The sequence below is a fragment of the Lutra lutra genome, chromosome 1 (genome assembly GCF_902655055.1).
Source record: "Lutra lutra chromosome 1, mLutLut1.2, whole genome shotgun sequence".
Lineage (NCBI taxonomy): Eukaryota > Metazoa > Chordata > Mammalia > Carnivora > Mustelidae > Lutra > Lutra lutra.
This window is the reverse complement of record NC_062278.1, coordinates 126,474,667-126,501,972: the sequence shown is the minus strand read 5'-3', so window position 1 is coordinate 126,501,972 and position 27,306 is coordinate 126,474,667. Positions and strand designations below refer to the sequence as shown.

Here is a 27,306-nt window from a genome sequence, read left to right as displayed (position 1 = left end):
TTATGACTTTTATTCATTTTTTGTTTTTAAGAGATTATGAGTTATAATGACAACGAAAAATAAGAATATACAGCATCTTCTTTTTTTTTTTTTTTTTAAGATTTTATTTATTTGACAGACGGAGATCACAAGCAGGCAGAGAGAGGAGGAAGCAGGTTCCCCGCCGAGCAGAGAGCCCGACCCAGGACCCAATCCCAGGACCCCGGAATCACGACCAGAGCTGAAGGCAGAGGCCTCAACCCACTGAGCCACCCAGGCGCCCCAGAATATACAGCATCTTCTAAGAAGGTAGCCAGGATTATAGGGATCAGACATTTTTCTACATGGTGTTTTAAACACTAACTCACACAAGCTTTCCATCTGGGCTGTCCCAAGTGGCCTGAGGAAGAGGAAGCAGAGACTAGAAATAATCAACTATTCATATATGCCCAAGAACTATATGGCAGGTGTTTATCATTCAGAGTGTGCTTTCAAATTTTATCAAATACTGGTAAAAACTTGGGCGCCTGGGTGGCTCAGTGGGTTGAGCCGCTGCCTTCGGCTCAGGTCATGATCTCAGGGTCCTGGGATCAAGTCCCGCATCGGGCTCTCTGCTCAGCAGGGAGCCTGCTTCCCTTCCTCTCTCTCTGCCTGCCTCTCTGCCTACTTGTGATCTCTGTCTGTCAAATAAATAAATAAAATCTTTAAAAAAAAAAAATACTGGTAAAAACTAGGAACGAAGGAGAAAATCGAATTTTAAGGATGCCTGTTAAGAGGCACCTGGGTGGCTCAGTTGTTAAGCATCTGTTTTCGGCTCAGGTCATGATCCTGGAGTCCCGGGATCAAGCCCTGTGCTGGGCTCCTTGCTTGGTAAGCCTGATTCTCCATCTCCCTCTGCCTGCTGCTCCCCCTGCTGCGCTCTCTCTGTCAAAAAAATAAATAAAATCTTAAAAAAAAAAAAAAGGATGCCGGCTAAATACATCCTAGTTAACTCCGAACCTCTCCTCCATCTCCAGGAATTCAACAAAGCATTCTATTTTGTCAAAAAATGATAAGAACAGCAGACAGAAATAACTAGGATATATATGCCTATAATCCATGCATACAAACATCTACATTTATTCCTGTGTCTATCTAAAAAGACCAGCAATTCATAGTGATCTCAGATTCTAATCCAACCACAATGTCATTCAAGGCATATTTACAACTCTCTTAAAAAAATTAATAACCTAAAATACATAAAATAGTTACAGAATTCCTAATTCAAACAAAAAACAACTCCACTAACAATAGTTCAGTATGTGTTTACAGATTTTTTTGTTCTGAGCCTGGGGTTTATAGTCAAAATTTTGCATAGTTAATTGGTGTTTTTTTTTTTAAGATTTTATTTATTTGTCAGAGAGAGAGGAGAGCGAGCGAGCACAGGCAGACAGAATGGCAGGCAGAGGCAGAGGGAGAAGCAGGCTCCCCGCCAAGCAAGGAGCCCGATGTGGGACTCGATCCCAGGACGCCGGGATCATGACCTGAGCCGAAGGCAGCTGCTTAACCAACTGAGCAACCCAGGCGTCCCTTGGTTTTGTTTTTTATCCTTTTTTTTTTTTTAAAGATTTTATCTATTTGACAGAGAAAGAGATAGTGAGAGAGAGCACAATCAGAGGGGGAGAGAGAAGCAGGCCCCCCACTGAGCGCTTGGGGCTCTATCCCAAGACCCTGACATCATGACCTGAGCAGAAAGCTTAACAACTAAGCCACCCAGGTGCCCCTATTCTCCCTTTCAATGTGGGTGTTATTTATTAGAAATCCAGTTAGGCTCATTTGTTTTTATTTTGTTTGGGTTTTTCCCTTTCCATCCTAATAGATTTAATGTATTTATTTATTTTTTTAAGATTTTATTTGTTTATTTGAGAGAGCAAGAAAGAGAGAGCATGAGAGGGAAGAAGGTCAGAGGGAGAAGCAGACTCCTCATGGAGCTGGGAGCCTGATGCAAGACTCAATCCCAGGAACCTGTGATCATGACCTGAACCGAAGGCAGTTGCTTAACCAACTGAGCCACCCAGGCACCCTATGTATTTATTTTTGATTATGTAAAACATTAATATGGTTCAAAAGTCAGACCTACACAAAAAGGTACCTTCACAAAAGTATCGCTCTCTCCATCCCTACTACTTAATTCCTATTCCCTTCCATTCCACACAGTACCCACCTAAATACTGTAAGAAACCAATCTCACTAGTTTCTGGACTACCTTTCTTGTGTTTATTCTTGCACAAATGTGGAGATACTTATCTATATTCTTATTTCCCTCTTTTCTTCCATAAAAAGTAACATATTCTTTTGCACTCTGCTTTTTTCCATTAACAGTATGTCCTAGAAATTACTTTGTATCCGTTCACAGAACTCTTTCACATTCTTTACTTACATCTGCCCTGTACTCCATTGTGTGGATGTACCACACTTGCTGGGTACTTATATTGTTTCCCATATTTTTACAATGCTACGATGTAAACTACTGATATCTTCCTGTTCTGCTCCCCCTCAAACATCATTTCAGACAAAACCAAAAACAAAAAAACTGGCTCTACCTCCAAAACATACCAAACTCACTCAACACTCCCACTGTTTCTGACACAGGCTCAGTCTAAGTCATCATCAGTATTTCTTGGCTGTTTTGCTGCAACACCCTCTTCATCAGTCTCTCTGACTCTTACTCTAGGCTCTCTGCAATTCAACTGTGCCTGAGGAACCCAAAATGTACTTTGTAGACCATAAATCGGATAACTCCCAATTTTTCGCTTAAAACATTCCAAAAGCATCCCACTGTAACCCTACCTGAGTGGACCTACATTATCTCCTATCTGTCTATCTCTGCCCTCATCTTCCATGATCTCAGGGTCGTGAGATGATGTCCTGTGTTAGGCTCTGCACTCACCATGCAGTCTGCTTGAGATTCTCTATCTCTGCCTCTTCTCCTCCACCTGCTTGTGCTCACTCTCGCTTTTAAAAACACATTTTATTTTTAAACATATTTTAACTTTAAAAACCATATTTTTCAAAATAAAACTTTTAGTGAGAACAGTAATACTGCTTTATATTTCTGCAACTCTCCTTAATGTCTGGCTTAATAGAAGACAGCTAAGGGTGCCTGGGTTTTGGATCAAGTCATGACTTCACGGTTGTGAGAGCGGCCCCCACATCATGCCCCACATCAGCCTCTCCAATCAGTGTGGAATCTGCTTGAGATTCTCTCTCCCTTTCCCTCTGCCTCTGACCTTCCAGCTCATACTCTTTCTCTCTCTCTCTCTCTCTCAAATAAATAAATAGGGGCACCTGGGTGGCAAAGTCAGTTAAGCATCTGCCTCTGCTCCGGTCATGATCGCAGGGTCCTGGGACTGAGCCCCACGAAGGGCACCCTACTCAGTGGGACATCTGCTTCTCCCTCTCCCCTCCACTTATGTTCTCACTCTCAAATAAATAAGATCTTAAAAAATAATAATGGGTGCCTGGGTGACTCAATTGGTTGAATGCCTGCATCTGGCTCAGGTCATGATCCTGGAGTCCCCAGATAGAGTTCTGCTCAGGAGGGCGTCTGCTTCTCTCTGCTTCTCTTGTTCTCTCTTTCTCTCAAATAAAATCTTTAAAAAATAATAATAAGGGGCGCCTGGGTGGCTCAGTGGGTTAAGCCGCTGCCTTCAGCTCAGGTCATGATCCCAGGTCCTGGGTTCAAGCCCCACATCGGGCTTTCTGCTCAGCAGGGAGCCTGCTTCCTCCTCTCTCTCTGCCTGCCTCTCTGCCTACTTGTGATTTCTCTCTGTCAAATAAATAAATAAAATCTTTAAAAAAAAAATAGTAACTTAAAAAAAATAAAAATAAAAAATAATAATAATAATGAAATAAATAAATCTTTAATTAAAAAAAAAAAAAGACAACAGCCAGATTCTCATCTCTGCTTCTGTATTCAATCTATTGTGATACCACAAGTAATACTGCCTTTGGAAAACTCTTTCACATATTTTTAAGTGAGTGAAAGCAAAAACAGCAAATAATGTCTTAAGTTAAAAAACAGTTTTGACCTTACAGATCAATCATGAGCTCAGGGACTACCAGGGTCCCCATACTTTGAGAACTACTGCTACATTCTGTGCTCCCACAATTACCTTGATAGGCTCTATCATTTGCACTTGCCACATGGCATCAGAATAATCTGTTCACTTGTCTGTCTTTATCTTAAAGTTCCTTTAAGCCATGAACCATGAGCCTTCAACCTTGTATCCCCAGTGCCTCACACAGCAAATTCCATATATCCTCTCAATAAACATTCCATGAATAAGTGATAGAGGAAAATAGTCACATACCTTAATATAAAAAGGTGTACGTGAATAAAGTAGATTTCCCATGGCCAGTTCTTTAGCTAACAGAAATGCATAAAAGAAAAATCTTACAATATACCCGTAACAATTCCAGAGGCAGAATAAAGGATACATTCAGACCTGGTATGACCACACTAGATTAGACCTTTTCAAAGTTCAGCCCTGAAGGAACAAGGAAAGCAGATCCGAAAAAGTATCTTAGGGGCACCTGGGTGGCAATGTGGGTTAAGCCTCTGTCATTGGCTCAGGTCATGGTCTCAGGGTCCTGGGATCAAGCCTCACATCGGGCTCTCTGCTCAGTGGGGAGCCTGAATCCCCCTCTCTCTCTCTGCCTGCCTCTCTGCCTACTTGTGATCTCTCTCTGTCAAACAAATAAATAAAATCTTTAGAAAAAAAAAAAGTATCTTAAACTGTAAACAAACACCCACTGCTCCAGTCTTCTGACAAAAAAAAAGTATCCACCCCCTCTGCAACAAGACAATTTAACCACTGTTTAAAAAAAAAAAAAAAGGTAAGGGGGAGTGTTGGGTGTCTAGGTAGAGAGAGTGCCAGTTACTGACGACTAACAATGAAACAGGTATTCTCAGCTTATGAATTTCTTGAAATTTTGTCAAATTAGAATACGAAAAAATATATTTTCCTGTATTTATTTGCATTGTTTGTTAAATCAATGCCATCGTACATTTCTAAAAATGAACATCACCCTCCCAATCGAATTAAACAGTATCATAACAGTACTGAAGATAGGACACATATGAGTATGTCTGTCTTAACCTGGCCCAGCACCTTGATGCTCAACCATTATGTCTAGGTTCATCCATTATTTGGATATGCAAAGTACCTGCACCAAGGAAAAAGAGATCCTTCTGCAGTAAGACCTAGGATGGGATTGGGATGGGATGTTACGCAATCAAGACGAAGGGAAAAGCTCTTGAACAATTCTCAGGAGTGATGGGGAAAGTCAAGGCAGAGCTAAAGGAGCTTGGGGCTCTAGGGGAGCAGCCTGTACACCCTAGAGTGATGGCCTCCTTCTCTAGGTCTGTACTCTATACCATAAAACGAAACTCTAAAACACAGAGGCTCTCTCCCACACTTTTCAGGAAGTCTTGGTAGCTTACATGCCCAAGGAAGTCCCAACCTCTTTTGGCAGAACACATCTGACATTCCAAAGGTCTGAATTTTGACCAGAGTCAGCTCACTAGCATTTCACATATTGGCAAAGCATTCAATTACTGTTAAATCACTTATAATAAATGGGTTAACACTGTTACTGTATTTTCTAGAAAAGTAAACAGGAACAGAAGTAACCTGACAAATTATTTGACCTCTTATGGAGAAAAAGCCATGTGAGTATTTTAGAAAATAATAATCATCAAAATAATTTCCTAGCCCCTACTATAAAATTTTATAAAAGCAGAAGTCTTAAACTTTTAGTACTTAAAATAACAAAACAGGGGCAACTGGGTGGCTCAGTCATTAAGCCTCTGCCTTTGGCTCACATCATGATCCTGGGGTGCTGGGACAGAACCCCACATCGGGCTCTCTGCTCAGCTGGAAGTCTGCTTTTCCCTCTCCCACTCCCCCTTTCTTATGTTCCCTCTCTCACTGTGTCTATCTGTGTCAAATAAATAAATAAAATCTTAAAAAAAAATAAAAAATAAAATAAAATCACAACATATTTTTGCATTAGTGACACAACTTGTAAATACAGAACCATTCTAAGACATTCACTCTGGCATAACCTTAGAACATTGTTTATAGAGCTGTAATATAATGGTTCAGAAAATAACTTTTCTTATTTTCCAGTTCTCTTGTCACAGAAGAAAGTATTATCCATTAGGTTCATTTATGCTTTATATTACCTATTCAAAGAGCCTTCTATGGCTTTTAAATAGATATAACATTATACTCATGTGATAATCTCACCAACTGTTAAGAACAGCTCTACAAGGGCAGCTGGGTGGTTCAGTCAGTGAAGTGTCTGCCTTCAGCTCAGATAATGATCCCAAGGTCCTGGGACTGAGACCTGCATCTGGCTCTCTGCTGAACAAGGAGCCTACTTCTCCCTCTCCCTCTGCCTGCAGCTCCGCCTGCTTGTGCTCGCTCGCTCGCTCTCTCTCTCTCCGTTAAATAAATAAAATCTTAAAAAAAAAAAAAGAACAGCTCCACAAAATAAATGAAAATCTGATCATTAAATGCAAGATACACAATTCCTTACGAATTCTTTTTTTTTTTTAAAGATTTGATTTCTTTATTTGAGAGAGGGAGAGCGAGAGAGCACAGAGGGAGAGGGAGAAAAATAGACTACCCACTGAGCAGAGAGCCCAACACAGAGCTCAATTCCAGGACCCTGACATACTGCTGGAGCGGAAGGCAGATGCTTAACCAACTGAGTCACCCAGGCACCCCTCCTCAGGAATTCTTTTTCTTATCTAGGTATACTGTAAGCAGACTTTAGCAAACTCATTAAGTATAAAAAAATATCAGCATTAGGAAATCCACTTCCCATTTTTTTTTTAAATATTTTATTTATTTATTTATTTGACAGAGAGAGAGAGAGAGAGAGATCACAAGTAGGCAGAGAGACAGGCAGAGAGAGGGGGAAGCGGGCTCCCTGCTGAGTAGAGAGCCTGATGCGGGGCTCGATCCCAGGATCCTGGGATCATGACCTGAGCCGAAGGCAGAGGCTTTAACCCACTGACCCACCCAGGCGCCCCTCCACTTCCCATTTTATGAGGATTCTTCCTGGGGTGCCTGGGTGGCTCAGTGGGTTAAAGCCTCTGCCTGGGAGTGGGCTCTCTGCTCAGCAGGGAGCCTGCTTTCTCCTCTCTCTCTGCCTGCTTCTCTGCCTACTTGTGATCTCTGTCATATATAAATCAATAAAATCTTAAAAAAAAAATAAGGGGTGCCTGGGTGGCTCAGTAGGTTGAGCCTCTGCCTTCAGCTCAGGTCATGATCTCAGGATCCCAGGATCAAGCCCCACATCGGGCTTTCTCCTTGGTGGGGAGCCTGCTTCCCCCTTTCTCTCTTCCTGCCTCTCTGCCTACTTGTGATCTCTCTCGCTGTCAAATAAATAAATTAAAATCTTTAAAAATAAATAAATAAATAAAATGATCCTTCCTTCCCCTTACAAAAAAAATCAGAATTTCCTTAATTAGATCAGCAGAGCAACAGTTTCTAAATTGACTAAGAGAAAGATGGATTAACATAAAATTATAAACACATCAGTGCTTTGTTTATAAAACCTTCAGTGGTTTTTCAGGCTTGAAAAGAAACCTACCAGAGAACCACCGTTGTACTCATCCAGCCACATGATTACTAAACATGCTCAGCAGACAGAGGAACCCTAGGAATGACTAAACTGACATCCTATCTGGTTAAGGCTGGAACTGAAGAGAAGACTGAACTCCAGAGAATCTGGCACCTGTTTATTCAAAATTACTCTGGAGGGAGTAAGACTTGAAAAGAGACCAATGGAAGTTAAAGAGCTGGAATGGCCAGGAGAAAAATAAACTTGACATTAGGGAACTAGTAAGAAGACTGGTGATTTCTGGGATTACCCTGGAAAACAAGTGGACTGGCCAGTAATGTTGAACATGCTGGACACTGAAAAACATGATCATCAAAACACAAGAAACTGTGACATTACAGGGATCCCTAGGCAGAGAAACAAAGGCTTACTTTTCACAATAAATTTTCGGACTTTCAAGCTTTATACTATATGTAATCATTCCAGAACTCCTATAGCTCTTTGTGGAAGTGTCCTCAAACACATAAATTATATCCTTACATACAGATGTGTTAATCACTATTCTGAATTTGAGCCATTTATTACAGTATGTCTATCTGCCCTCCCTGTTTCTTTCAGTGGTCATAATCCATACGTTAGATCATACAGAATCTGAACCAAATGTTTCAAAGTAAAACCTAAACCTTATTTATTCAAGGGCGCCTGGGTGGCTCAGTTGTCGACTATCTGCCTTTGGCTCAAGTCATGATCCCAGCGTTCTGGGACTGAGCTCCGGAGCAGGGAGCCTGCTCTTCCCTCTCCAGCTCCCCCTGCTTGTGTTCCCTCTCTCTGTCAAATAAATAAAATATTTTAAAATAATAATAATAAGGGTGCCTGGGTGGCTCAGTCACCCAGGCGCCCTTCAGCTAAGGTCATGGTCCCAGGGTGTCTGCCTTCAGCTAAGGTCATGGTCCCAGGGTCCTGGGATCCAGCCCCACATCCAGCTCCCTGCTCGGTGGGAAGCCTGCTCCTCCCTGTCCCACTTCCCCTGCTGGCGTCCCCTCTCTGGCTGTGTCTCTCTGTGTCAAATAAATAAAATATTCTAAATAATAATAATAATAAATCTTATTTATTCATTACTTGAATGAATGCTTGAATGGGCTAAAGATGAAAACCTGAAAGTCTACTAATAGGGGGCTGGTCAGGTACATTATGGTATATCCACGTAAGGGAATGCTCTACTTGTAACTATAACAAAACAAAACAAGACAAACAAAAAGTCCTGGGGCGCCTGGGTGGCTCAGTTGGTTAAGCGTCCAACTCCTTTGGTTTCAGCTGGTCAAGATCTCAGGGTCATGAGATAGAGCCCCAAGCCCCGCATAAGGTGGAATCAGCTTGGGATTCTCTTGCCTCTCCCCCACCCTGCACAGGCACATTCTATCTCCCTCCCCCTCTCTCTCTCTCTCTAAAATAAGTAATCTTTTTTAAAAAGTCTTTTAAGGGCGCCTGGGTGGCTCAGTGGGTTAAGCCGCTGCCTTCGGCTCAGGTCATGATCCCAGGTCCTGGGTTCGAGCCCCACATCGGGCTTTCTGCTCAGCAGGGAGCCTGCTTCCTCCTCTCTCTCTGCCTGCCTCTCTGCTTACTTGTGATTTCTCTCTGTCAAATAAATAAATAAAATCTTAAAAAAAAAAAAAAAAAAGTCTTTTAAAATTTGGAGGCGCCTGGGTAGCTCAGTGGGTTAGGCCTCTGCCTTCGGCTCAGGTCATGATCCCAGGGTGCTGGGACTGAGCCCCACGTTGGGCTCTCTGCTCAGCGGGGAGCCTGCTTCCCTTCCTCTCTCTCTGCCTACTTGTGATCTCTGTCAAATAAATAAATAAAATCTTTTTAAAAAAAGAAAAAAGAATAAAAAATAATCTTCTAAACAAGATCTAAGCTATAGAGCTCCTATTTCCTAATTTTCAGTTTTATTTAAAAGTATAGTCATCAGGGGCGCGTGGGTGGCTCAGCTGATTAAGCGTCCAACTCTTGATCTCAGCTCAGGTCTTGATCACAGGGTCCTGAGTTCAAGCCCCACACTGGGCTGCACACTGGGCATGGAGCCTACTTAAAAAAAAAAAAAAAGTGCAGTCATCAAAGTATGTTGCTGGAGATGAGCTTTGTTACAAAGAGAGCATGAACTTATCTTTACAAGCAACCGTAAGTCTTCTGAACCAAAATACATACCCAGGTTAAAAAGTCAATGCACAAAGATAAAATGAAGATTCTAGTAAACCAGTGGCCCAATTCAAACCTGCTGCTGGAGCAACTTACAAGTAAAACTCATTACTTATAAAGTATTTGAGCCAGAATGTATACGAAATAAAAAGTAAAGGGCACACTATCTAGAAGAAGAGACAAGCACACTAACACAAAAACTATTAAATAACAGCCTAAGTCAAGATCAAAGCTCGTAATTCGTGATTCAGTCTGATCAGAGGATAAAGTCAGGGGGGCGGGAAGGCTGACTTTGTGGCTTCCCAATACCCACTGCCTCCAGCCTGCACATAGCCATCCAGCCATCTTCATCCCAGAATTCCCTCTGGTGAACCCTGAAATGCTCCCAACTATCTAAAATGCAATCCCTGTGGGGCACCTGGCTAGCTTGGTTGGTGGAACATAGGACTCTTGATCCTGGGGTTGGGAGTTCAACTCCCATGCGGTGTGAAGAGAGTTCTTAAAAAATAAAATAAAATAAAAAAAAATTACTGCCTCTGCCTGGCAGTCCAGTGTAAACAATGAACTAGCAAGGTCAAGTTATAGCTCCAGCTCATCCGTTATTTGTCTGACCTTGGGAAAATTCCATTAACTTCCACTTTCTGACTTATAAACTTACATATGATCTTTAACTCTATTTCAGCTATAAATTACACTTGGTCAAGCAATTCATACCTTAAAACTGCTCAGCTTTAGTTCCAGAGAAACAACTCTCTAAGCTTCTTCCAACAAGGTCCCATATGGCCCCCTGCCTCCCTGTTGGGACTCATCCTACACATGTCCTACTCACTCTCTCCTCTCCAACTATATACATAGCCTCCTTTCAGTTTCTCCAAGACCCCAGCCACCTTCCCACCAAAGTTTTCCCACGCACTGTACCACCAAATCCCACCTATTCTAGGGGTGCTCAGTCATATCAGACCCAATGGTCCCTTTTTTAGAAAAAGAAGTATTGGGCGCCTGGATGGCTCAGTGGGTTAAAGCCTCTGCCTTCGGCTCGGGTCATGATCTCAGGGTCCTGGGATCGAGGCCCGAGTCGGGCTCTCTGCTCAGCGGGGAGCCTGCTTCCCCTTCTCTCTCTGCCTGCCTCTCGGCCTGCTTGTGATCTCTCTCTCTCTGTCAAGTGAATAAATAAAATCTTTAAAAAAAAAAAAAAAAAGTTAAAAAAAAAAAAGAAGAAAAAAAGAAAAAGAAGTATTTCAGGGACGCCTGGGTGGCTCAGTTGGTTAAGCCGCTGCCTTCGGCTCAGGTCATGATCCCAGCTTCCTGGGATCGAGTCCCACAAGGGGCTCCTTGTTCTGTGGGGAGCCTGCTTCTCCCTCTGCCTCTGCCTGACACTCTGTCTGCCTGTGCTCGCTCTCTCTCTCTCTCTCTGACAAATAAATAAATAAAATCTTTAAAAAGATAAAAAAAAAAGAAGTATTTCATAACAACCTCTTTACCTCACTGAAATGAAATTTATAAATAATACAAAAACATAAGTTTAAATAATTACATGTATGTATATGTTATGTACAGTCCTAACTATATTATAAAGGAAAAATAAAAGGAAGATAATTTAGTACAAAATAACAGAGATACCAATCATAAATGCCCTGGTACAATTATCAGAAGGAAGTGGAACAGCATAATACTATTATTTTTCATAACAAACTTTGGAGGACTATTTGACCATTCGAAACATACATATGAAAGACTAACCTAATTTATAAAAACAACAAAAAACTAGTAATCAAGAAACCTGAGTACCGGGGCGCCTGGGTGGCTCAGTGGGTTAGCCTCTTTCGGCTCAGGTCATGATCCCAGGGTCCTGGGATCGAGCCCCACATCCGGCTCTCTGCTCAGCGGAAAGCCTGCTTCCCCCTCTCTCTCTGCCTGCTTCTCTGCCTACTTGTGATCCCTCTTTCTCTCAAATAAATAAATAAAATCTTAAAAAAAAAAAAAAAAAAAGAAACCGGAGTACCAATAACAGTTTTGCTGGTAATAAGCCTAAAATCACTCCTAAATATTTTTTTTTTTTAAGTTTTTATTTAGGTAATCTCTACAACCAGTACGGGGCTGGAACTCATGACCCCAAGATCAAGAGTTGCATGTTCTCCAACCAAGCCAGCCAGGCACCCCTTTTTCAAAAATTTTTTAATGTCAGGCAACCCTCTCGGGTCCCCTTCCTCTTTGGGAGCTTTGTACTATATTCCTCAATAAGCTTTACTATCACTCAATAAACTCTGCTTTGCTGTCCACCCAAATAATAATAATAATGTCATTTCACCTGTCTGGCCCTCAGTTCCAGTCTGGGTGAAGAGTGCACACAAGGGTGGCACAGTCACTAGGTAGTCATCAAGCAGGTGGAACTCCCAAGCTTACTTCAACCAGAACAGCAGCTCAGCTAGGATTTGTTTACACACTGCAGCTAGCTTCTGTTTATATAAGCCTTCCCTGTTACTCCCTGTATGATAAAAGGGACTGTGGCAATTTCTTATAAAACTAAACAGTAAATACCAGACAAGGCAGCAATTGCACTCTTAGGCAATTTATCAGAGAAAAGAAAATTTCTGTTCACACAAAAAATAAATCATACTTCTTTTATTCGTAATAGCCCAAAACTGAAAACAATCCAAATCCAAACAAAACAATTTTAAAAAGCTGACTGGAGCCAAAAATCAAACAGAACATTTCAGGAACCAACCTCTTTCTAAAAAACAGCATATGAGAGTTTACTGATCTTTTATGCCTCATAGATTAACTGAGAAATCATCCTTTAAAATATACATATGGGGGCGCCTGGGTGGCTCAGTGGGTTAAGCCGCTGCCTTCTGCTCAGGTCATGATCTCAGGGTCCTGGGATCGAGTCCCGCATCGGGCTCTCTGCTCGGCAGGGAGCCTGCTTCTCTCTCTCTCTCTCTCTCTCTCTCTCTCTCTGCCTGCCTGTCTACTTGTGATCTCTCTCTGTCAAATAAATAGATAAAATCTTAAAAAAAAATGTCTGTGCCTTCTTTTAAAAAAAATAAAATAAAATATACATATGGCAAAATACCTGAGATTAAAGTAAGACAACTCAACATGTTCCGTGAAATTCTGTGGGAGACTCATTTAGACTCATCCAGACTGGGTTTTAGGATAGACGTGCTCTGAATATGAAACTATCTCTTTTCCAACACTCCAATTCTACATATGATTACTTTTCTCCTTAATTTAGGTTTAGATATAATAATACACAATATTAGTTCAAGTCAATGTAAGATATAATAGGGATTGAGAAAAACCATAAAAAGTAAAATGTAGGACTAATTTCCAAATTTTGCTAAATTTATCCTATAATTTCATACTCCTTTTAAAATTCTTGCTAATGATACTAACAGCTAAACTTGCTTTAAAATTTATACCATTTGGGCGCCTGGGTGGCTCAGTGGGTTAAGCCGCTGCCTTCGGCTCAGGTCATGATCTCAGGGTCCTGGGATCGAGCCCCGCATCGGGCTCTCTGCTCGACAAGGAGCCTGCTTCCTCCTCTCTCTCTGCCTGCCTCTCTGCCTGCTTGTGATCTCTCTCTGTCAAATAAATAAATAAAAATCTTAAAAAAAAAAAATACCAACAGTATTTTCTGCTGAACATGAACAAATAATCCTAACATTTGTACAGAATCACAAAAGAACCCAAATAGCCAAGACAATCTTGAGAAAGAATAAAGCTGGAAGTATCAAAATCCCAGACATCAAACTATACTATAAAGCTATACTAATAGGGGCGCCTGGGTAGCTCAGTGGGTTAAGCCGCTGCCTTCGGCTCAGGTCACGATCTCAGAGTCCTGGGATCGAGCCCCGCATCGGGCTCTCTGCTCAGCAGGGAGCCTGCTTCCTCCTCTCTCTCTCTGCCTGCCTCTCTGCCTGCTTGTGATCTCTCTGTCAAATAAATAAATAAATCTTTAAAAAAAAATAAAAAAGTAAAGCTATACTAATCAAAACAACACGGTACAGGCACAAAAACAGACCTACAGATCAATGGAATAGACCAGCAAGCCCACAAATAAACCTACACTTACACGGTCAATTAATGTACAACAACACACAAAAAATATAATAGGAGAAAGACAGTCTCTTCAAAAACTGGACAGCTACATACAAAAAATGAAACCGGCCACTTTCTTACACCCTATACAAAAACAAACTCAAAATGGATTAAAGATGTAAATGTGAAACCTGAAACCATAAAACTAAACATAAGCAATAATCTCTTGAATATCAACCTTGGAAGTATTTTTCTGGATCTGTCTCCCCAGGCAAGGGAGACAAAACCAATATGAACAACTGGGACTATCTCAAACTAAAAAGCTTTTGCACAGCAAAGGAAACCATCAACTAAACAAAAAGGCAACAATGAGTGGGAAAGATACCTGCAAATGATATATTTGACAAGGGGTTAATTTCCAAAATCTATAAAGAACATGGGGCACCAGGCTGGCTCAGTCAGTGGAGCCTGCGACTCCTGATCTTGGGTCATGAGCTCAAGCCCCACATTGGGCACAGACCTTATGTAAAAAAATAAATAAATACAAATTTTAAAAAACAAAATATATAAAGACCTTCTAAACTCAACACCTAAAAACAAACAATCCAATCAGAAAATGGGCAGAGAGGGTGCTTGGGTGGCTCAGTTGGTTAAGCATCTACCTTCAGCTCAGGTCATGATCCCAGGGGTCCTGGGATCTAATCACTTGAGCCAGATACCTGCTCAGCAGGGATTCCGCTTCTCCCTCTGCCCTCCTGGTCTCCGCCACCCCTACCCGGACCCCCCACACCCCCGACTCGTGCTCCCGTGTACACGCACTCTCTCCCTGTCAAATAAAATACATATATATTTTTTAATATAAATAAAAAAATAAAAGCTAGTAATAGTAGGATTCTACACATATTATTACATCTTTTTTTTTTTTTAATCTTTGCCCATTTATATGGAAAAATCATTCCACATCAGTACATACAAACTTTCCTCCTGAGTGCCTCGCTGGCTCTGCCAGTAGGACGTGCGATTCTTGATCTTAGGGTCCTGAGGGGGAGCTCCATGTTGAGGGTACAGAAAAAACTTTCCTCATCTGTTTCATAGCTACAGAGCATTCAATCACATGAGTGTATTACTTTTTTAAGTCAATCCCCTCCTGAGGAACATTTAAGTTGCTTTAAAATTTTTGCCATTATAGGGGGCGTCCGGGTGGCTCAGTGGGTTAAGCCTCTGCCTTCAGCTCAGGTCATGATCTCAGGGTCCTGGGATCGAGCCCCGAATCGGGCTCTCTGCTCAGCAGGGAGCCTGCTTCCTCCCCCACCTCTCTCTCTCTCTGCCTACTTGTGATCTCTGTCAAATAAATACAATTTTTAAAAAACAAAAGCAAAAAATATTTTTGCCATTATAGGAGCACCTGGGTGGCTCAGTCAGGTAAGAATCTGACTCAAGATTTCAGCCCCTGGGGATAAAAATATATTATATGTTTATAAAAAATAAAATTAAAAAAACATATATCCAACTTCAAAAAAAAAAAAAAGATTTTAATTCAGGTCATGATCCCATGGATCCTGGGATGGAGCCCCACATCAGGCTCCCCACTCAGCGGGAAGCCTGCTTCTCCCTCTCCCACTTCCCTACTTGTGTTCCCTTTCTTGCTGTGTCTCTGTCAAGTAAATAAATAAAATCTTAAAAAAAAAAAAAAAAAGATTAAAGAATAATTTTTTTTTTAATTTAAAGATTTATTTTTTTATTTGAGAGACAAAGAAAGAGTGCACACACAAGAACCCATGGGAAGGGAATCAGAGGGAGGAGAGTTTCAAGCCAACTCCACTGTGGGTGCAGAGTCCAATGAGAGGCTTGATCTCAGGACCCTGAGATCACCACTCCAACCAAAACCACAAGTCGGACACTTAACTGAGCTGCCCAGGCACCCCTGCAGAGTTAAGTTTTAGCTAATAAATTTTAATTTTTGTTCTGATAACAACAGCAATTTTCAATGATTTCTAAAGCCTGGTGAATGATTTTAATAGTACCTAAACACAAGACCTACAATAAATCAGTAGTTCAAGAATACACAATGTCAGGCAGCTCTTTCTGCCCACAGTTCCTATCCCCATACTTTAACACATTTTCGAACGCCTGGGTGGCTCAGTCAGTTAAGTGTCTGCCTTCACCTCAGGTCATAATCAGGTTGAGTCCCACATCAGATTCCCTGCTCAGTGGGGAGCCTGCTTTTCCCTCTCCCTCTGCTGCTCCCCCTAATTGTGTTCCCTCTCTCTGTCAAATAAATTCTTTTTTAACAAAAGCACATTTGGGGGTGCCTGGTGGCTCGGTGGGTTAAAGCCTCTGCCTTCAGTTCAGGTCATGATCTCAGGGTCCTCGGATCGAGCCCCGCATCAGGCTCTCTGCTCAGCGGGGAGGCCTGCTTCCCCCTCTCTCTCTGCCTGCCTCTCTGCCTATTTGTGATCTCTGTCAAGTAAATAAATAAAATCTTAAAAAAAAAAAAGCACATTTTGCACCCAAAAAACCCCCACAATTTTAAAGGACCATATTTCAACTAATCAACAGAAATTACTGTGTAACTACATGTAAGTAACTTGTCAGAGGTAATAGTGGGTGGCCTGGCTACAAAAACTGAGCATCCCTTATTTGGAATTGCAGTTTTTCGGTTTAATTCCTACGAAAATTGTCAATAAGCTAAATTAGTAAATAAACATTAAGGAAAACTTCAAATTGCATTAAACTTATAATTCTGAAATACTTATAATCTGAAATACTCACTATTAAATCATGAAAGCTCAGGAATCATTTAAACTAGTAGAGCACAAATATCTCAAAATGGAATTTGACCTCTTGCTGACGGTCACCTCCAATTTCTTCCAGTGGCTCAGCAGGTAAGGAATTCATGGAATTCAGGTCTTCAGGGTCTAGTAAGCACTGTGGTTAAACCACCCAGTCAACACCAAATTATATAGGGCAATGCCTGTTCATTATCTAGCTCCTTTGACCCCTCCTATCCTTTCCTTACTTCACAACGGCCAATACTTCTAAATGGTAGAAGGAGATAGATAATGAAATCAGCATACATTATAAATTAATTATTAGAAATGCAAGGAAAAACTATGGTCAGGAATGTGGTTAAACTGCAGTTTAAATAAAGCTTCTGGATTACGCATGGATTTCTTTTAATCCACATAATCCTCCTCCTGAAGGCATGGATAATCAGGATTTCCCTTGAAGTTTGCCTGGTGGTCTCCAAGTGACTAGAGCACCCAGGAAGGACAACCTACAGAGTCAGAGACGAGCCCATCAGTTCTTCCTGAGCTTACACTAGAGGACTATGAGCTGCACATCTGGCTCTAGCAATATCACAATACAGGGGACCATCCGGAATAACATTCTTTATTTCACCAGTAAATACACCCAGTTAAAGGGTCAACCAGTAATAATCTCAAGTGAGCCACTTTAAATACGCAGGAAATAAGGAGGTTGTTGGTAGAGAGGTGGGGGAGAAATATATCCTGGAGCCAGGACTCAGAGCAAGGATTTATGAATTTTGTATGCAAATGATGGAGTTTTTAGATTATTAACTGCTTTAGGCTGGAACTAATATAATAAGATGATTGAAAGCTATATTAGCAATATACTTTGGGTATACAGATAGCATATCCTTCCTCTCAATCCCTATGGAAATTGAATAGCTAAAACAATTTTAAGTGCTGGGAAAAAATAGATAGGTTAGCAGAAAGTGACAATGCTAGAGAGAAACGAGGGAGAAAAACTGAGACTTCATAACATAAGCCTTGACAAAATTAATCTCTAGCTAACCCTGCAACAGCAATAAATAGGAAGTCTAGATTTACCAAAGAGAGATGAGTGGCTATGTGATGCCACCCATTATGATTTTATCACAGACTTGTCCCCAAATTCTTTGTTAGATGGTCCCTATTGTAACTTGACATTATAGGATTAGTCTCCCTTCACAGGTTCCAGAAGTTATACAATAATTTTTTTAAATTCAAAGCCTTTATAAACATCCTGTATCTACAAAGATAATTACTTTATTGCATGTTGAAGACTGGAGTTATCTCACTTATATTTCCAGAAGAACACCAACAATTAGGGTGATCATGGGGCCGCCTGGGTGGCTCAGTGGGTTAAAGCCTCTGTCTTCAGCTCAGGTCATGATCTCAGAGTCCTTGGATCAAGCCCCAAATCGGGCTCTCTGCTCAGCGGGGAATCTGCTTCCCCCTCTCTCTCTGCCTGCCTCTCTGCCTACTTGTGATCCCTGTCTGTCAAATAAATAAATAAAATCTTTAAAAAAAAGAAAAAAAAATTAGGGTGATCAATCATCCACTGATTCCAGTTCTAACATATTCTAGCCATGAAAAATTTTCTCTTTAAAAAACAAATAACCGGGGGGCGCCTGGGTGGCTCAGTGGGTTAAGCCGCTGCCTTCGGCTCAGGTCATGATCTCAGGGTCCTGGGATCGAGCCCCGCATCGGGCTCTCTGCTCAGCGGGGAGCCTGCTTCCTCCTCTCTCTCTGCCTGCCTCTCTGCCTATGATCTGTAAAATAAATAAATAAAATCTTTAAAAAAATAAAAATAAATAAATAACCGGGTGCCTGGGTGGCTCAGATGGTTAAGTGTCTGCCTTTGGCTCAGATCATGATCCTGGGGTCCTGGAACTGAGCCCCGCATCGGGCTCCCTGCTCAGCGGGAAGCCTGCTTCTCCCTCTCCCTCTCCTGATGCTTGTGTTCCCTCTCTCGCTGTGTCTCTCTCTGTCATATAAATAAATAAAATGTTTTTTAAAATTAATAAATAAATAAATAAAAAACAAATAACCCCGGGGATGCCTGAGCAGCTCTGTCAGTTAAGTGTCTGCCTTTGGCTCAGGTCATGATTCCGGCGTCCTGGGATCCTCTGACAGCTGGGCTCCTTGCTCAGCAGGGAGCCTGCTTTTCCCTCTGCCTGCAGCTCTCCCTGCTTGTGTTCTCTCTGACAAATGAATACATAAAATCTTTTTTATAAATAAATAAATAAATAAATAACCTCAAGTGTTAAGAATGGGGAAGAAAGGGACTACAAAGGGGTAACACAAGGTGTCACAAGGTGTTATCTGGGGTGTCAGAATTGTTTTGTATACTGTTAGTGGTGGCTGCAATTACAAAAATCTATGTGTGTGTTAAAACTCAGGACTATACATGAAAGAAATTGAGTTCTGACAAACCAAGAAACAAACTTTTTTTTAAAATATTTTATTTATTTGATAGAGGGAGAGAGCGAGCAAGCACACAAGCAGGAGGGAAAGAGAGAGGCAGACTTCCCGCCAAGCAGGGGAGCCCGATGTGGGGCCCGATCCCAAGATCCTGGGATCATGACCTGAGCCGAAGGCAGACGCTTAACCGGCTGAGCCACCCAGGTGCCCCCCCAAAACCCACTTTTAACTATACAGACCAAACTGATGGTTACGGGGGGTGGGGGGTGGGGGGGTGGGAGGGGGGATGGGTGAAATAGGTAAAGGGGATTAAAGAGTAAACTAATTTAAAAAAAAAAGTAAACTTATCATGATGAGCACCGAGTAATGTATAAAACTCTTGAATACTTTATACTATATACCCAAAACTAATATAACACTGTACATTAACTGTACTGGAACTTTTTAAAAACTAATTTAAAATTTTTGAGTTTTAGGGGCGCCTGGGTGGCTCAGTGGGTTAAGGCCTCTGCCTTCGGCTCAGGTCGTGGTCTCAGGGTCCTGGGATCGAGCCCTGCATCGGGCTCTCTGCTCCGCAGGGAGCCTGCTTCCTCCCTCTCTCTCTGCCTGCCTCTCTGCCTACTTGTGATTTCTCTCTGTGTCAAATAAATAAATAAAATCTTAAAAAAAAAAAAAAGAGGGGCGCCTGGGTGGCTCAGTGGGTTAAAGCCTCTGCCTTCAGCTCAGGTCATGATCCCAGGGTTCTGGGATCGAGCTCCATATGAGGCTCTCTGCTCTGCGGGGAGCCTGCTTCCTCCTCTCTCTCTGCCTGCCTCTCTGCCTACTTGTGATTTCTATCTGTCAAATAAATAAAATCTTTAAAAAAAAAAAAAAAGAAGAAAGAAAGAAAGAAAGAAAAAGAAATGTCTTTTTATCAAAATCTCTTTAGTCATCTAAAAAAAAATAAGTCTGGGGCGCCTGGGTGGCTCAGTGGGTTAAGCCGCTGCCTTCGGCTCAGGTCACGATCTCAGGGTCCTGGGATCGAGTCCCACATCGGGCTCTCTGCTCAGCAAGAAGCCTGCTTCCCTCTCTCTCTCTCTCTGCCTGCCTCTCCGTCTACTTGTGATCTCTCTCTGTCAAATAAATAAATAAAAATCTTTAAAAATAAATAAATAAATAAATAAATAAATAAATAAATAGAAATAAGTCTGTTGAAAAAGAAAGGTCTAAATTAGATACACAATCTGCATTATCAGAGCAACTGGAGCAAACACACTATACACACCCAACTACACATCTAATCCCTTTCATTTTCCCTCTCTCAAACAGAAGCTTGTGACTCAGAACTATTTAACCTGGAGATAAAAACATAAAAGCTACCATGGAATACACAGTAGAACAACTTAAAAAGGAAATAAACCAGTCTGGAACCAGTCTAAAGGGAAAGCTAGACCCAATGGCTAGAAAATCCAGGAAGACAAACCTTGACTAGGAGTAAGGAGAAAGGCCTCTCACAAAGAATTCCAGCAGACATTAGACTACTGAAGGCTCATAGGCACTCCTTAGAAAAACAACCCATACCAATCATGGAACAGAGAGAGAGCAGAGGGAAAAATATCCAAGTGACAAAGTTTGGGAAGGGAAGTGAGAAGATTAAGGGATGTTGTCCCACACAAGCCTAAAAATCAATGACATTCTCTATCTTCCTTTTCTTCTGCTCTTCTACTAAATGTTCAGTCAGTATCATTATTCCAGTCTAGGATTTTCTCCTCCAATATATTTTTTCCTAGTATTTCTACTTTAACAACGGAATTACACACTTTTAATTTTTCCATACCCTTCTTTTCATACTTCCAAGTTTTTAGGGCTACAAACCAGGTCTCAAGTGGGGGTAAAAATCCTAAGTTAACCTCCCTCCTTCTACAACATGACGAAGTTCTCAAGTGAGCAGTTAAAACAAATCAAATGAGGGGCACCTGGCTGGCTCAGTTGGTGGAGCATGCAACTCTTGATCTCAATATTATTGACTTGAACTCAGTATTGTTGACAAATAAATAAGAAAATAAGCAAGATAATTAGCAGACAATGCAGGTATAAAGAGTGTGGATTTACTTCTTAGTGTAGATCCCCCACATAAGTGTAGAAATTACTTAAAAATAAATTCTTAAAAAAAAAAAAAGAGGGGTGTCTGGATGGCTCAGTCAGTTAAGTGTCCAACTCTTGATTTTAGCTTAGGTCATGGTCTCAGGGTCATGGGATCGAGCCCTGCGTGGGGCTCCACACAGAGCAGGGAGTCTGCTTGAGATTCTCCCTCTCTCTCTCCTTTTGTCCCTCTCCCGGCTCATGCTCTCTCCCTCTCAAATAAATAAATCTTTAAAAAAAAAAAGAAGAAGAAAAGAAAAACCAAATGATAGGGACTTGTCCCCCAGATGTGGTAATTCCAAATCAAATGGTTCAGAGGCTGGATACACAGGAGCAGGGTCTCAGATTTTTTTTTTTTTAAAGATTTTATTTATTTGACAGACAGAGATCACAAGTAGGCAGAGAGGCAGGCTGAGAGAGAGGAGGAAGCAGGCCCCCTGCTGAGCAGAGCGCCTGACTTGGGGCTCGATCCCAGAACCCTGGGATCATGACCTGAGCTGAAGGCAGAGGATTTAACCCACTGAGCCACCCAGGTGCCCCGGGTCTCAGATTTTTTTAAAAATAGTGTAATTGAAATAAAAATACCTGTTCTCTATAAAAATTCCAATTGCTACCCTAAAGGATTTGGTATGTAATACTGGATGAAACTACCACACTCTAGAGCCAATCCCCCCAGTAAAGAACAAAATTCAATGTCTCAAAAAAAACCAAAAAAGCCTGTTAAGCTTATTAGGTTCTTTACTTACAAAAATACTAATGAACAAGGACACAATGAATAAAATTCACATTTGCTATCAATGGCTTAATGTCTAAATGCTTAGCCTTTTCAGGAGGTACAACACCTTACCCAAGACTGAGGGAATAATACCTAAACAGAATAACTCTATGTGCTCTGATTACTCCTTCATTTGCACAAATCTGGGACCAGAAAAGGTAGTTTGTTCAGTACATACTGCACATGCAATCAAAAGATTGTGACTTATTTCATTCACACATTCGTTCATTCAACATAAGTTAAATGTTTCAGACACTGTTCTGATAACCAAGTATACCATGGTGGGGGACGGGCAGTTGGGTGTCTCAGTCAACCCGTCAAGGGACTGAACTTCTGATCTCAGCTCAGGTCTTGATAGCAGGCTCCTGTGTTCTAGCACTGCTGGGCAAGGAGCCTATGTTAAAAAATAAATAATTAATTAAGAAAAAATAACCATAGGGAACACAAACAAGAATCTCCCCCTCAGAGTTTAGAGTATGCTGGAGGAAAAAAGACCATAAGCAAATAAATAAGAAAATAAGCAAAATAATTAGCAGATAATGCAGGTATAAAGAGTGTGGATTTACTTCTTAGTGTAATGAAAAGCCAATGAGGTGGGAAAATGAGTAAAGATCACTCTGGCAGCTGTTTGAAACAGTAAAGCAAGACCAGAGGCAAGGAGACCAGTTAGGAAGCCACTGCCCAAGAAGAACAGGGGTGGTAGCAATACAAACAAAGTGAAGTAAATATACTTGACATGTATTTTGGGGGCTCCTGGGTAGTTCAGTCAGTTCAGGGTCTGACACTTGATTTCAACTCAGGTCAGGATCCCCACATTGGGCTCCTGCTGAGCCTGGAGCCTGTTTAGTATTCTCTCTTTCCCTCTCTCTCTGCCCTCCCCAGTCTGCACACTTCAGTGCTCTCTATCAATCTCTCAAAAAAAAAGAAAGAAAGAAAGAAAAGAAAAGAAAAAGGTATTTGGAGCTAAAATTGACAGGGTTTGCTGAAGGACTGATTGTGTGGGGAATGGGGGAACAGTGAAGTAAGAGGACAAATTAAGGATGACCACCATATTTTTCACGTTAAGTATGGTGGAGTTCGGGGGCAGAAGGGTGCTCTTATGAAATGGAGACTTCTGAGGAAGGAATGGGTTGAGGAACAGAAATCAAGAGCTCCACTCTGAACATTTTCAGTTGAAGATGCCTATAGACAAATGGAATGAAGATACCACACAGGCAGTAAAGGAAATCTGAAGTTCAAGACTGAAGATGAAAATGTGAGAGTCAACAGCACATTGACAGTGGACATAAGAGCCCCCAGAAAGAGTGCAAGTAGAAAAAAGTAGAGGAGAGGAACCTGGGTGGCTCAGTGGGTTAAAGCCTCTGCCTTCAGCTTGCGTCCTAATCCCAGGGTCCTGGGATTGAGCCTCTTGCATAGGGCTCTCTGCTCAGCAGGGAGCCTGCTTCCTCCTTTCTCTCTCTGCCTGCCTCTCTGCCTACTCGTGATCTCTGTCTGTCAAATAAGTAAATAAAATCTTTTAAAAAAATAAAATAAAGAGACAGTGGGAGTTAGAGAGATCACAGAGGAAGAGGGAGAAGCAGACTCGTCACTGAGTAGAGAGCTTGATGCAAGGGTCGATCCCAAGACCCTGAGACCAGAACCGAAGGCAGATGCTTAACGGGCTGAGCCACCAAGGTGCCCCTAGAGCATACAACTCTTGATCTCTCAGGGTCATGAGTTCAAGCCCCATGTTGGACACAGAGATTACTTAAAAAATGTTTTTAGGCGCGCCTGGGTGGCTTAGTGGGTTAAGCCTCTCCCTTCGGCTCAGGTCATGATCTCAGGGTCCTGGGATCGAGCCCCCCATCGGACTCTCTGCTCAGCAAAGAGCCTGCTTCCCCACCCCCACCCCCACTCTCTGCATACTTGCGATCTCTCTCTGTCAAATGAATAAACAAAATTTTAAAAATATATATTAAAAAAATATTTTTAAAAAGTAGAGGTAATGGGGGGCGACTGGGTGGCTCAGTGGGTTAAAGCCTCTGCCTTCAGCTCAGGTCATGATCCTAGGGTCCTGGGATCGAGCCCCGCATCTGGCTCTCCGCTCAGCGGGAAGCCTGCTTCCTCCTCTCTCCCCCTCTGCCTGCCTCTCTGCGTACTTGTGATCTCTGTCAAATAAATAAATAAAATCTTTAAAAAAAAAAAAAAAAGTAGAGGTAATGGCTTGGAAGCACTAAGGCATTAGGAGGTTTTTCAGTCAAATACTCTACCCCTGAGCTATATGCCCCCAGGCATTAGGATGTTTTGAATTCAGCAAGAGAAAGAAAAAATCAACAAAAGAAAGAGTGAAGGGAAGGAAAACCATAAAAGTGTAGTAATCTGAAAGGTTCTTCTATATAATGTGATTCTCTAGTCCACCACCGCCCCCAAACCTTGTGACACACACCCACTCACACTCTATAAATAAAAAGACTGAGGCCCAAAAAGACTGAGTGACATCCTCAAAGCCCCAGCTAATGGGAACCCAGGTTCAGGCCTAGAATGAAGCAAGATGGGACTTCTGATCCCTGGCCTTTTCACAGCGGCTAGCAATGCTTCTACTGTCAGGTCACCAGTCTGAATGAAGTTAGACAACAGGAAAGACCAAAATTTACGAAGAACATAACTTACAAGGCTTAATTTTAATTTTTTCTATGTATTTTGTTCACATTCAAAAACAAGCTGGATCAAAAGCCTTTATGGATGGGTCTCTAAAGAAAACTAGGAAACACAGGCAAGAGGTACAAAATGGCTATAAATTAATGGGCGCCTAGGTGGCTCAGTGGGTTAAAGCCTCTGCCTTCAGCTCGGCTCATGATCTCAGGGTCCTATGATCCAGCCCCACAACGGGCTCTCTGCTCAGCAAGGAGCCTGCTTCCCCCTCTCTCTATGCCTCCTGCTTTGCCTACTTGTGATCTCTCTCCATCAAATAAATAAATAAATAAAAATTTTAAAAGCCAGTTTAATTTTCTATAGTTCTAAAACACACCCTGAAGGTGGAAGACTCTCATCAGAGAATGAATCAGGGTGTGTAAAACAAGAGGCTTTTTTCAGTCATTTTTGCTTTAGTAAATACAATTTCAGTTTTGGTTTTTTTTTTTTTTTAAGTTTTTTTTTTAAAGCTTTTTTTTTTCTTTTTAAGATTTTATTTGTTTATTTGGCAGACAGAGATTACAAGTAGGCAGAGAGGCAGGCAGAGAGAGAGGGAGGAAGCAGGCTCCCTGCGGAGCAGAGAGCCCGATGCGGGGCTCGATCCCAGGACCCTGAGATCATGACCTGAGCTGAAGGCAGAGGCTTTAACCCACTGAGCCATCCAGGCGCCCCTATAGTTGTTATTTATTTGAGAGAGAGACGAGGAAGAACAGAGGGAAAGGGATTAGCAAACTGTGTGTGAGTGCAGAGGGGGCCGGCCTTGATACCAGGACCCTGAAATCATGACCTGAGAGGAACTCAAGAGTGGGATGCTAAATCAACTGAGCCACTCAAGCACCTCTGCAATTTTGGTTATTAAAGTTTAAGATTTCTACTTGTTTTCACACTTACCGTCTGAAACTAAGATCTTTATCCTGACCACTCTCTCTTAAGCTACATTATCATGACTTAAACAGTTCTGCTTTTACCATAAAAATCTTACAGCATTGCATAAAAATCCCCAAATGATTAGTGAACTGCTGAGAATTCTGACTCCTTAAAGATGATTTTATTAGGAATCATATTTCCAAACATTCATTCAGGGCTTCAAAATAAGTACTAATCTAACTTAATTATGATGACTTCACCAGACACTAACACTGCCCACAATGATGTTTACAAAAGCACTTGTCACTCCCTTTGGATGTAGCAATGCAGAAAAGGAGTCTGTTTCCAGACTCCTTGTGTGTTTATACTATGTAACAAGCGACAGTTAAGTGTCACTTAAGATTATTTAAACAGCAAAGCACTTCCAGTTTGTGAGTCCCACCATCTTCCATCCTAAGTGAATCTAAAATCCGTTCGGTCTTATTTACTACAATTTCCACTCAGCGCCTGGGACAGGTATCCCAAGCCAGCCTTAGCGAGAGAGACTACATGATTCTAGGGTGGGCAATATTTTGGCCCCTGTAAGAGAACAGGATCCAATATGAAGAAACTCCAGTGTAGGTTACTGCAACAACAGAACAGTTCGGAAATAAATGTGCCCCAAACGTACACCCGCAGCCAGGAATCAGCAACAGCTAACCAGAAAAGATGCTGCACCAGGGCTGCTCCTAAGAGCCTACCACGTACCGAGCGCGGGCTGATCGGTCCTGCGCATCATCCTTTCCTAGCCTCAATACAACCCTGTGAAGTACTTATTCCTATTCCCATTAACGAATCAGGAGACTTGGGCCCTAGGCCCCAAGGCTGGTCGGTGGAAGCGCTGGGATTTGAAAACACGCCCGTACCCCAACAGCCCAGAATCCCCGCCCCTAAAATGCGCTTCTACGTAAAAATGCACCTGAGGGTCTGAGCGCCCCGGGGGTGTCCGCATAGGCTGAGGAGAGACGAGAGCGAGGGCACCGCCTCTCCACAGAGGGCCCCTCAGGAACGCCACCAGAAGCACCAGCGGCCCGGGGCGCTCGGTCGGGTCTCGGCCGCCCAGAGGCCGGGAAGCGCCTCTCACCTCAGAGAGCCCCGGGAGGGCCGCAGTCGAGCGAGGCGCCCCCGCAGGCCGGCGGACGGGTGTCCTCCGCGCCGGCAGGAAGCGCGCAGCGGGGACACAATTCGGTGGCGCCAGAGGCTGAGGCAGGCAAGAGCGCGCCGCCCGCCCGCGCGGGGGCACCTCACCCGCCGCCGCGACCGCGCCGCCACTCAGCTGCGCCGCATCCGGGTCCCGCGCCGCCGCTCTCACCTGCCCGGTGCTCCGCCGCCGCCGACTCCTGGCTCCGGGGACACGGTCAGCAGCCCAGGCCACCGCGATCATGCAGCTGCGGCGCCCCCATCCCCGCCTCTCTCGGTCGCCTCCCGCCTACCCCGCGCGGCGCTACACCGGCCAGCCACCCACAGCCATAGCTCGCTCCACCACAGCCACCGCCGCCGCACCGACCGACGGAGCACGCGCGCGTCGCCGCCGTGTCCGGGCGCGCGCGCACCTCCCAGGCCGACCTCCCAGCAGCCCTCGCCCCGCCCCCTGCGCCACTCGGACCAATCCCCGGCCCTGCAGCGACCGCCGCCAGACCCGCGGGACTGGCCCGGCAGGGGAGGACGCCGCATCGTCGCCTCGTCTTCTCCGGCTGCTTTTAGGGCCCGGCAGGTCCGGCTCCTCTTGGGCTCAGCGAGTACTGTGGGATCGGGAATCTCCAACAGGCAGCCTACAGCGGACAACCGTCATCT

The 27,306-nt window shown here is 42.9% G+C and overlaps 1 protein-coding gene across 3 annotated transcripts in view; it reads right to left on the bottom strand.

The window, feature by feature from the left end:
- Positions 1-26,958, bottom strand: part of PIK3CB (phosphatidylinositol-4,5-bisphosphate 3-kinase catalytic subunit beta) — a 202,865-nt gene extending 175,907 nt beyond the window's left edge. The window contains exon 1 of one of the 3 annotated variants that reach the window (XM_047735812.1): positions 26,825-26,958. The gene's annotated coding sequence lies outside the window, so the exon portion shown is untranslated. Of the gene's footprint in view, positions 1-26,596; positions 26,712-26,824 lie in introns of those variants that run through there. The other 2 variants (XM_047735832.1, XM_047735822.1) reach the window with 2 other exon arrangements.
- Between the last annotated feature and the right edge of the window lie 348 nt (positions 26,959-27,306).